Consider the following 11,953-nt stretch of genomic DNA (forward strand, 5'->3'; position numbering starts at 1 on the left):
ATCATGAAACATTGATCTGTGTCAGGTTTTGTCCACCAGGGCAGAGCTGCCACAACCATCCCATGAAAATGGCTGGGAAGTGCAAATATCCCTGGGAAGAACAATGAAAGTCCATTATTGCCCTTTCCATGTGAAAGCCAGCTGCTCCTGACTTTCCTTATTGGGGCCCTTGTGTTTCCTTTGCCTTCTCTTTCTTCCAACCTTCAGATCCATACACTGTATTTTTGTGTGTGTGCTTCCTGATTTTTTTCTTTTTTTTTAGTTTTCACATATCAACTATAGCCTGTGCTGCTCAAAAAACAGAAAGGCACTATATTAGTTAGCTTTTCCACTACTGTGAATAAAAATCTGGAAAAAAAAAACAAAGCAAGTAAGGTTTATTTAGACTAAGGGTTCAGAGGTACAGTCCATAGTCAGTTGACTCCAGGGCAAAGCTCGTGCAGAGAAGAGTTACTCTTGGCTGTTGGGGATGAGAAAGAGCGGGGAGTAGCCAGGAACATATATAGTCCCCAAGACTAGGCTCCTAGTGACCCCTTCCTCTATCCGTGCTCCACTTCTGAACCTTACTACATCAGGGATATACTTTCAACACAGAATGTTGGGTGACATTCTACACCCAAATCATAACAGGTCCACTAAAGGGCTCAAGAATGATACTAGAGCTCCATATACTACCCTGGAGCCATTTGGAAAATGGTTTCCTTTATTCCGGCTGTGAATATTTCATTACTAGGACCAGAGCTTTCTGCATAAATGACCTGCTTCATCTTTAACTCTCTTAAGCCATCTTGTAGTTCTTCCATGGACTACCATTATGGAGGTGCCATGGATCCCCCCTCCCATATTCAATCAAGGCAGCTATCAGCCAGCACAACAAAGAAATGGCACAGTTCTCATTAACATCTGTGTATAAGTGTAAAAAGGTTTCAGGGTCAGGTGAGTGGTAGCTGAGACAATTTTATTCATTTTACTCCCTCATAGGAGTATACCTTTGACACCAGTGTCCCAAAGCTATAATAGTCATTCTGCTACATTTCCCTGGATTTCTGCCTAACCTTGTTCCCCAGTTCTACCAACCCAGTCACAATATAATCTTTCCTGGAGGTGCATGTGTGCTAGTTGGGAGAGGGAAGATTCCCAACATCAGCTCTCATCAGCCTTGGCTAATCTGTCTGTACCTTTTGAGTTATAACTGACCTAGCTCCTGGCAGCTCAATGTGCTCATTCCATACTTCATCCTCTTTCCCTTAAGTTCTGAGTTCACAAGGGACCCATTTATGAGAGTCTTAAACCCTTTGAATAAACCATCATCCTCATTCTAGCTCTTGGTAAACATTTACCTCTTGATTTAGTAAAGTAGAAGGCCAGACTTTCCAAATTTTCATCAGGACTCCTCACGTGAGCAAGTATTGTTCAGACGTTTCTGCTTGAGTTAGCCATGCTCCACAGTCCAGCTCTAACTCCTCCTGTAGTTGCTTAGCAGGAGCTTGGGTCTGCAGATCTGTCTCCATTGCTGCCTACACTGGCAGGGAGGGGCTTCCTCCCAATTGCTTCTATCTTGTATAACTTTCCCTTTCTTTAGACTGCATGGCTTTCATCTGAGCAACAATATTTCCCCTGTGATCTCTGGAGTTTTTAGAGGACATCACCATGCACACATAGTGGTCCAAGGCATCCATTATCTCCACCACTGCTCCCCACATAGAGGTAGAAGGCCATCCCAGGATGTCCCTCCATACATATTTTTTTCTTTTCAGCTGCCTTGAAATATAGTTTTTGGGCTCGTGGGTTTTCTTTGGCCTCCTGGCTGGCTTGCCATTTGACATGTCCAAGCCCAGTTTCTCAGGGCAGTGGAGTAGGTTGCAGATAAGCCAAAGAAAGTGCTGGGAGACATAGGGTTTATTGGGGGTAAGCTTAGAAGAGATCACTAACTACTCCAAGAAGAGTTTGGTGGTGATAGGGTGACAGCACCTTTGTCCTTCACTGTGCTTTGCCAAGAAGCACATCTTGTCCATCACAGTATATTGTCCAGTGGCAGCTGTCTGGACCAGTGACACATATCCTTTTCACAGTGGCCTCAGTTCTGTGCCTGACCCCACTCAGAGAGTGGATAAATAGTTTGACTATGGAGGTGGTGACATCAGCAGCAGCAGCAGCAGCAGCAGCAGCTTGCTTAGTTTGCTGGTATGACCAGCATCCCAAGGAGCAATGGTCCTGGCATACATGCAAGAAAGTAGCTTTCTACAGATAACACTAGCTTGCCCTAGTTTCCAGTGTACCGAGAGAAAGATAATATGTATCTGGACTTTTTGTCCTAGGTTGTTCCCATGTTGTGCTCATTGTCCCCTAACTTGGCTAGGTTTTTGGAAGTAGAAAGAGGAAATTAAGGAACATAGTGTTTTACTATCCCCTTTTCTTCAGTGGTGATACAGCTGTATTTGTGAAATAAAAATAATCCTGGAAGAAAGAAAAAAGTAGAAGAACTCAAGACGAACTTTGCATACCTCACAACTTTCTGAAACAATTATACTTGAATTCTGAGGGTAAAATTTTTAGGTTTAAATCTCAGCACCATGGCACTTACCAACTTAGTGACCTTGGACAAGTTGCCTCAAATGATTGTGTCTCAGCCAGGTGTGGTGGTGCACACCTGTAATTCAGTACTGAGTGGCTGAGACAGGAGGATCGTGGATTCAGAGCCAGTCTCAGCAATTTAGTGAGACCCTGCTTCAACCTAAAAAATAAAATAGGGCTGTAGTAAAGTAGCTCAGAGATAGAGCACCCCTGGATTCAGTCCCCAGTAACAAACACACACACAGACACACACACACACACACACAGACACACACACACACAGACACACACACACACACTGTGTCTCAGTTTCTTCATTTATTAAATAAGTCACTAATAATCTTCACTTTATGGGGGTATTATAAGAACTGAGTATAATAATGTGTGTAAAAAAGCATAGAACAATGTTTAGTGCATTCTTATTACTAATTTTACTTGGAGTTCACCGAGACTGACATCTTCAAACTCCCTGTTCTTTGTAGCTTATGTGTATATGATTCTGACCCATTAGCACCCTTTATAAATACAAAAGACCTATTGTCACCCACAGCAGTTGCACACCTCAAACCCATGTAGTGCATACCCATTTATGTTTACTCACATTATGCAGATTTAAAATAGTGCAACATAAAAGATGAGTGAAGTCTCAGTATATACACCACAAGACACCAGGCTGAGACATAAATGAACCCCATTTTGAACTAACGCAAATCTTCCAGAGCCAAGTGAATTCCAAATCAGTTATACTATTGCTCAGGCAGCTCCACTTTAGCTGGCAGTAAAAAAAGAACTAATAAACAAACACTTACAAAGCACTCATGTGCCGACACTCATGTTCTAAACACTTTACATACATTCATTCATTTGGTCAGTGCAACAACTCAGTCAGGTAGGGGCTATTTTTACCTTATTAGGCTGTTGGAAGAATCAAATCAGATATGAATTGAAACAGTGTAGTACTATTCTAAAGGCAGATATATAAACCATTGGAGTTAAATAAAAGCCTAGAGCTAAATTCTTCCCTATATTGTCAAGTTATTTTTGACAAGGTTTCCATGAACATTTGGTGGTGGAAATAATCTTTTAACTAAATATTGTTGAAAAATAATAATTACATGGAAAAGAATAAAATTGGACCCTTACCTAACACCATATACAAATATTAACTCAAAATAGATAAAAGACCTAAATATAAATCTTAAGACTATAAACTTTTAGGAGAAAATCTGGGTCATAAAACCTCACAACTTTGAAATTGGCAGTGATTTCTTGGATATGATTTCAATGGCACAGGCAACAGAAGAGTATACAAACTCCCTAAAAAATAAAAGCATATTGTATATCCAAAAACAATGTAAACAGAGTTAACAGTTACTAATAGAATGGGATAAAATATTTCCAAATGCTATATCTGAAGGTATATTAATATTCCAACTAGAAATCCTAGAAATTAACAACAATAAAGGCAAACAATACCCTTTAGAGATAGGTAAAAGACTAACATAAATAATGAATCTCCACAGATAACCAATCTTAGTTGTCTGTTGGATGGAAACTCTTGTTTCTCTGGTTCTGGTGAGTGTTACCTATTTCTTCTTTGTAGTTAATCTCTTTGAGTATTTTCTCTAGCACTGGTTTTGAAGACATAAATTCCTTCAGTTTCTGTTTGTCATGGAAGCTTCTTATTTCTCCATCTAATTTGATAGAAAGTTTTGCTGGGTAGGAAATTTTTGGCTGGAAGTTGTTTTCTTTCAGAGTTTGGAATATTTTATTCCAAGCCCTTCTGGCTCTCATAACTTGGTTTGGGAAGTCTGGAGTGATTCTAATTGGTTTGCCTCTGAATGCCACTTGGCCCTTTGCTTTTGTTGCCTTTAAGATTCTCTGCTTGGCTTCCACATTGGTCATTTTGACAATTGTGTGGCGTGGGGATCCTCTTCTCCGATCCTGTCTGAAGGGAGTTCTATAAGTTTCCTGGACCTGTGTATCGACCTCTTGCTCTATGTCTGGAAAATTTTCTGCTATTACTTCCTTGAAGAGATTGTTGATCCCTTTGGTTTCACTTTCTTTTCCCTCCTCTATTCCAATTATTCTTAGGTTAGCTCTCTTAAAATGGGCCCATATTTCTTCAATATCAGATTCCTGCTGTCGGATATTTTTTTCTAGATTAGAAACTATGCGTTCATTTTTGGATTGCTCATCTTCTAAGAGCGAGATTCTGTTCTCCATGTGTTCTAATCGGTTGTTTGTGCTTTGAATTGAGGCCTTTACTTCATTAATTGCATCCTTTATCTCTTTTTGGCTCTGTCTGAGTTCTTTTCGAAGCACCTCTATTATTTCTACAGTTATTTTCCTGATTTGATCTTCTAGAAATCTCTGATTTTCAGTTTTATCGGGTTCTGATGTTGTGGGGTTGTGGGCATTTATTACTCCAGTATTATTCCTCTTTCCCATGATTTCAGAAGTTTGTGCCTTCTCTGGGTTCTTCCCTTGGGTCACTATGACTTCACTTAAGGTGTTCTGGATCTCGAGTCAGTAGTATCTCAGACCCCACTACTCCTTTACTGGGTTTTATCACAGAGTCTCCGACCTAGAGAGTCGATAAAGGCTGCTTTAGACTGTGGGGGGTGCCAGGTTGCATGTTCTCCTATGGTGTGATATCTCTGCCACCGCCCCTCCCCCACTGGGTCAAGTCCCAGGTAGTACAGTACTGGGATTTCTCCTCTGTGGCCCGCAATTTGACTCACTGTTCTTGAGTACGCAGATGTAGCTGTACTGGCCTCGCTGAATTCGGTGCTGCTGCCGCCGTTGACAATATGGCGCCGCTGCTACGCCCTCGGCTGTGGGGCTGGTGTTTTTCTTCTTGGTTTTGATTTTCACTCTGAATCCCTGTGCAGCGTGTGCTGAGCTCGGCCACTGGGAGCTTTAGATGCTCTCTGCGTGGAGAAATCCCGCCTGGCTGTTCCACAGTGGCTCACCTCGGCTTGCTGTAGCCATCCCGTGAATTCGCCGGTGCTGCCGGCAGTATGGCGCTGCTGCGGCGTCTGCCGCGTCCTCGGGCGTGAGGCCGGTTATCTCCTCTGTGGCTCTGTTCTCAGTCCACTTTCTCTCTGGAGCCTAGTGATTTTTTGTTTCACTGGTGATGGTGTTTTCTGGCTATGAAAGGCGCTGATTTTGTGGTAATGGAGATTGGTTGTTAGCGGGGCTCTTAAGCCCCACTTTTCTCGGTCGCCATCTTCTAGCAGCTGAACTTCTGAATTCACTACTAATTCTGCGAAGTATCTCTGCATAAGACAAAATGGTGTATGAAGAGTTACTTTGTGGGGAGGGAGGCTAGAGACCCCTAGTGCTTACTCCTGTATTTTTTTTTCCTACTTTCTTGGCCTATGAGAGTCATGGACAATATGATCTTAGGTTGGACAGGAGTTAAGAGGCACTTCCCATGTGAGGTATACTTATGGAGAACCTGACCTTGATACAATCAAGGATCAAGTAGCTAGGCTACAATAGCTAGGCTATTTCCTTTCTCCAATAAATGTTAACATTCCCTTTTTTGCTCAAGTCCTTTGGATTTCTTTATTCAAATAAACCTTTTGCTAATCTTTATCGATTACATTTTTCTAATAGTCATCATCATCTTCAAACATTTAAGCAACTCTGGTGTTTCCTCTATTGTGACTGATTGTTTCCTTTTTTATTTTTTTAATTGACTCATGGACTCTCCAGTTAGTTATTAAAGAATATAGACTTTGGTCAGTGCAAACCTGTAATCCTAGTACTTGAGAGGCTGAGACAGGAGTATCACAGGTTTGAGGCCAGCCTTAGCAATTTACAGAGACCTTCAGCAACTTAGTGAGATCTTGTCTCAAAAATAAATAAATAAATAAATAAATAAATAAATAAATAAATAGGTCTGGGGGTGTAGCTCAGAGGCAGAATGCCTTTTGGCTCAACCCCCAGTAGCAAAACAAAACAAACAAGAAAACAACAATAGAGACTTGACTTTCCACAATGTTAAACCAGCAGGTGATAGCCTGGCCTCACATACCAATTGAGATATAAATGAAAAGGGCATTCATAATAAAAAGCAAAGCGCTGCCTCATTTGCAGAGTGTAGCCTACCCTCATAAAACAGATGTGCTTGGCTGCTTTTTCTGTCTTATGCCGGGGCAGTGGAGGAGGTCACAGGCTTCCAGGGTCCCCTTCATTCTCTCATCTGTGCAGCCTCCTGTGACCAGTGGGGGTGAGAAAGGTGCTATCAGCATATCCAGACACAGACACCCTTTTTAGCTATCTATTTTTTTTTTTTGTCTTCAAATCTCAACGTGGATCTAATTTATCTTGGACTTACAAATCAAAGACAGAAATGACTAATTCATTAAACATTCACAATAATTCACCAAAAAATTTTTATAAGGATGATTTAGCTGAAAGAAACTCTTAGATGTCCTTGAACTCTTCTGGCTTTAATGGAAATTTTCCCCATTAAATTCCCCACACACACACACACACACACACACACACACACACACACACACAAATTCCATTAAACTAACAACCTTTTGTGTGCAAGTGTGTGGTACTGGGGTTCCTGGAAGCCCTTCTACCTCCGGGCTATACTCCCAGACCTATTTTTATATTTTTATTTGGAAACAGGGTCTCTTAAGCCAGCGAGGTTGGCTTCGAACCTGAGTGATCCTCCTGTCTTCACCTCCCAAGTGCGGGGATTACAAGTGTGTGCCACCATGCCTGGCACTAACAACCATTTTAATGTGGGTAAAGCTATTTGAATTTAAGACTATAGGACTTTGATTGAATTTTTAAATTATCTTTACTACTAAACTCTTTTTTGTAGTGCTGCATATTCAACCCAGAGCATTTTTTCCTCCAATCTACATTCCCAGCTATTTTTTTTTTTTTAAAAAAAACAAGGTCTCGCTAGGTTGTTGAGAGGCTCACTACATTGCTGAGCCTGGCCTCAAACCTGTGATCATCCTCTCTCAGCCTCCCAAGAAAATCCTGGTTCTTAAAGGCATTAATTCAAGTAAATATTTCCTGTAATACACACATAATAATTTTTAAAACAAGACACCTTATTTCTAATAATAAACCCACTGAGTACCGCTTGAGATTTTTTTGTGGTCCCGTGGCTCCAAGAACTATACTATTCAGAACACATAATCAAATTACTATGTTTAAAAGTCATTTGATGTTCTTCTTTTCCCAATGTGGTTATTCCATCTATTTAGCACACAGGATCATATTTTTCTAAATTTAAGAAACAAGTCTCAAAAATTCAGCAATTTTTAAATTATTTAAAACATTGACATAGTTTCATCAAAAGTATAAGACAGCCCAACCAGAGGATTCTTCTCTTAATCTCCATCTCTTCTCTTCTTTTTCTCTTTTCCCTCCAAACTGCAGGTAACATTTAACTATCTGCTAATGATTAGTTTATCTTTCTGTTACTTTGTTTTAGAAAATATAGGCAAATATTTATATTCATGTCCCTCCTCCTCTTATTACACAAAGTGACATTTTACAAGCCCTGAGCTGTTCCTCCCTCCCTCCCTTTCTTTCTTTCTTTCTTTCTTTCTTTCTTTCTTTCTTTCTTTCTTTCTTTCTTTCTTTCTTTCCAATGAATCCTGGGTCTTACTCAACAGCAGAACACAGAAATCTTCCTCATTCCTTTTTCTACTTGAAACTCCTCTGTGTAGATGTTATTATAAACAATTCTCCCTCTTTCCTTTGTATTGCTACAGAATACTACCCTGTGTGGATATACTCAAAGTTTACCTAACAAGCTTCATAGTAATGGACATTATTTTATTTCTAGTATTCTGCTATTGCAGATAATATCACAAGGAATAGTACTGACCTCCTTTAGTTGTGTTTTGTAAATGTTTACCAAAAGCCCTCTTGGAAAAAGAAAAAGACAAAATAAAAAACAACTCTGATATCCAATCTTTGTGAAATCCATGGTGAACTATTCCATGTGAGCCAATTTCACGTCACCAACTCAAAGTCAGTGGCTCTGGCATCAAAAAGAGACAAATAGTAATACACTATTATGCAGTATTTATACCATATATCAATGCAAATAAAAATAGTAAAAGGCAGTAAAAATAATCAGGGACCAATTATTCTTGAGTATTTATTACCTTAGTTTTATATATAATTTATTTAGTTTTATGTTTATATACTTTTATTTTTTATCCTGATATTCCTAAAAATTTACTTCTATCTGCCTAAATTAGCTAATACTTGCATCATCTGAACATTACGGAATGCATAAGAATCTATTTTTCTCTTAGGAAAAGAAGTTCAAAGATACGCAGCCTGGCGCGTGTGTGTGGAAGCCCCTTATCAGCATTCCAGTATTACTCTTTCTCTCTACTCTTTCATTTAGGTCCAAAGTAGCTGATGGAGTGCCAGACATCGTGTCCATACACCAGAGAACAGGAAGGAAGAAAGGGGGAAAGGCTAACTGGTTGCACTACTCAGGTGAGTCTGCTCCCTTTGAGAGCATTTCCTGGAGTCCCCATTCAGTACTTCTGCTTATAATTTGCCAGCCAGCCCAGAGCTATCTGCTCAAACCTAGCTAATAATAGTGGTTGGAGCCAGGCGCGGTGGCTCACCCTTGTAATCCCAGCATTTGGGAAGCTGAGACCAGAGGATCGTGGTTCGGGGACAACCTCGGCTACTTAGTGAGGCCCTCCGCAACTTAGTGAGACCCTGTTTCAAAATAAAGAATAAAATTAGGGCAGGGAGTGTAGCTCAGATGTAGAAATGCTCCTGGGTTCCATCCCCAGACCGGAAGAAAAAAAAAGTGGTTGGAAAATGGGATCAACTATGCTGATTGCTGCCTCAAATAAAAGTAAAGCTTCTGTTTTTATTTTAAATTGAAAATAAATATTAGATAGGCAACTAGCAGACTGTAACCCCTCTATCTAAATAAATCTTTCAAGCCCACCCCCTTCCAGAAAGCTGTCTTTGACCACATCTTCTCAAAACATACTATCTGTGCTCTAGTGATCGCCCTGCACACAGTATCACATAGTTGCCTATGCCATTATTTTGGTGTTTTATGTGTTTGCACTTCCTAATATGCTTATATGAAATTATAAAATTCAGGAAAAGGTTTATATTTTATCTTTATTTTTGCTTCTATTAAAGTGTAAAGATGGGTTTTAAAGTGTAAACTGAGGTTAGTAATACCTACACAATATTATTGGGAGAAAGAAAGAAACAATACCTGCAAACAACTAAAAATCATAAAGTGTTATACTGCCTACATGTTCTTCTCCTCTCCCTCCCTTTACTCCCTTCCTTCCTTTTATCCCTTCTTTCTTCTGATTAAATGTAAAGAAACCCTAAAGAAGATGGAATGTAAATATTTTATCTCGGCAAGTCATGTACAAATGACAGGTACTTTTCAGAAGCTGGGGATGGAGATGTTGACTTATGTTGGGGTTGAATTTCCTCTGTTCTGGGCACATCACCAGAATGACTCCTTAGGTACACATCTATCATCTTATTTGCTATTAACATATCTTCGTTTTGCCTGTCTTGGTGTTTTATAAAAATTAAATCATGCATCAAACTCTTTTGTGTCTGGCTTCTTTCCTTCTGTGTTATGTTTTTGAAATTCATCTGTGCTGTTTTGTACAGCAATAGTTTTTCATTGTATGAATATGCCAACATTTATTTATCTACTATACTGCTGACAGTTCTTGGGTTGCTTCCAGTTGTTGATTATTATAAACAGTTCTGCCACAGACATTCTTCTACCTGTCTTTTGGAATACAAAAGTATATATATAACCACATATATAACTAATATTTGTATATATAATACATACATACATACATACAGACATTGATACTATGTATGTATATCCCAAGATATGTTGGATATATAATTATCTATGGAGTTTCTATGTCATAGGTCATACATTCCGTTTTTTTTTTTTTTTTTCAGGTGTGGGGATGGAACCCAGGGACATTTAATCTCCGAGCTACAACTCCTGCTCTATTTTTTATTCTTTATTTTGAAACAGGGTCTCACTAAGTTACAGAGTGCCTCACTAAGTAGCTGAGGCTGTCCATGAACCGTGATTTTCTGGTCTCAGCCTCCCGAATGCTAAGATTACAAGCGTGCACCACCACGCCCGGCTTCATACATTCAGCTTTATTAGAAACTTCCAGACAGTTTCCCAAAGTGACTATACTAAGCTATACTTCCCACAGCAGTGTGAGGGTTCAGTTCTCCATGTTCATCAACACAATATACCTTCAGGCTGTTCTATGATACTTCACCAGACCCTCCTATGGCACTAAAGCCCGCATGCCCTTAGTTGATGGTAGTGTCAGTGGCTGGCAGCTCTATGCTGAAGCCCTGCTTGGAAACTACCTTCAAGGAGAGAAAGCTCCCACACCTGAAGCCACGTCTCTTTTCCTGGGCTATGCCTTACTGCTGGTGGTAGATGTGCTGGTGGTGACTGTGGTGGTGCAGTGATGGTGAATGTAGTCATGATGGGAAGCGGGAATTTCCACCATCCCAATTGTCTTAGTCAACATTCTTGCTGCCATGATCCCCAAACCTGACCATACAACTTAGAGGAAGGAAGACTTATTTGCTCATAGTTTTAGGTGATTTCAAAGGAGTTCAAGTGAGGCCAGGTCTGCGGAGCTCAGTTCATGGTGGCAGGAAACAGGGAGAATGCAAGGGCTCTCCTCTCAAGGCACTGAGGCTAAGAGCAGAGAGTGAGCAAGGGGAGGAGAGAACATATAGTGCCCAAGGCCACCGCAGGAACTCCTCCTTAGCAACCAAACCCCACTTCCAACATTGCTACCTTTTTTACCCTAAGGGCTAGGGAACATTCTAAATTGAAACCAGTACACCAATTCTCATGCTCCCTGGAGATCAGCTGAGGCTTCTTCTGCTGCAGGTTGGTTTTCTCTATTGAGTCCTGCTTTCCTCACACCTGTCAATGTTTTCCCCAGAGCACTTCCCAGAAAACCTTCCGCATACCAATTTAAAAAGCATCAGACTATGTTTCCTGGAGAACTTGATCTAGGATTATATTATCAGTTTAAAAAATAATTTTGAAGCCGGACGTGGTGGCACACGCTTGTAATCTCCGTGCTTGGGAGGCGGAGACAGGAGGATCGCACGGGTTCGAAGCCAGCCTCAGCTACTTAGTGAGTGAGGCTCTCAGCAACTTAGTGAGACCCTGTTTCTAAATAAAATATATTAAAAAATAAAAAAGGTCTGGGAGTATATAGCCTGGAGGTAGAAAGCCTCTGGGTTCCAACCCCAGTACCACCAAAAAATAATTTTGGTCATTCTGTGGATATATAGTGGTCTTTTATTGTGATTT

This window comes from Muscardinus avellanarius, assembly GCF_963383645.1.
Source record: "Muscardinus avellanarius genome assembly, chromosome: 13".
Lineage (NCBI taxonomy): Eukaryota > Metazoa > Chordata > Mammalia > Rodentia > Gliridae > Muscardinus > Muscardinus avellanarius.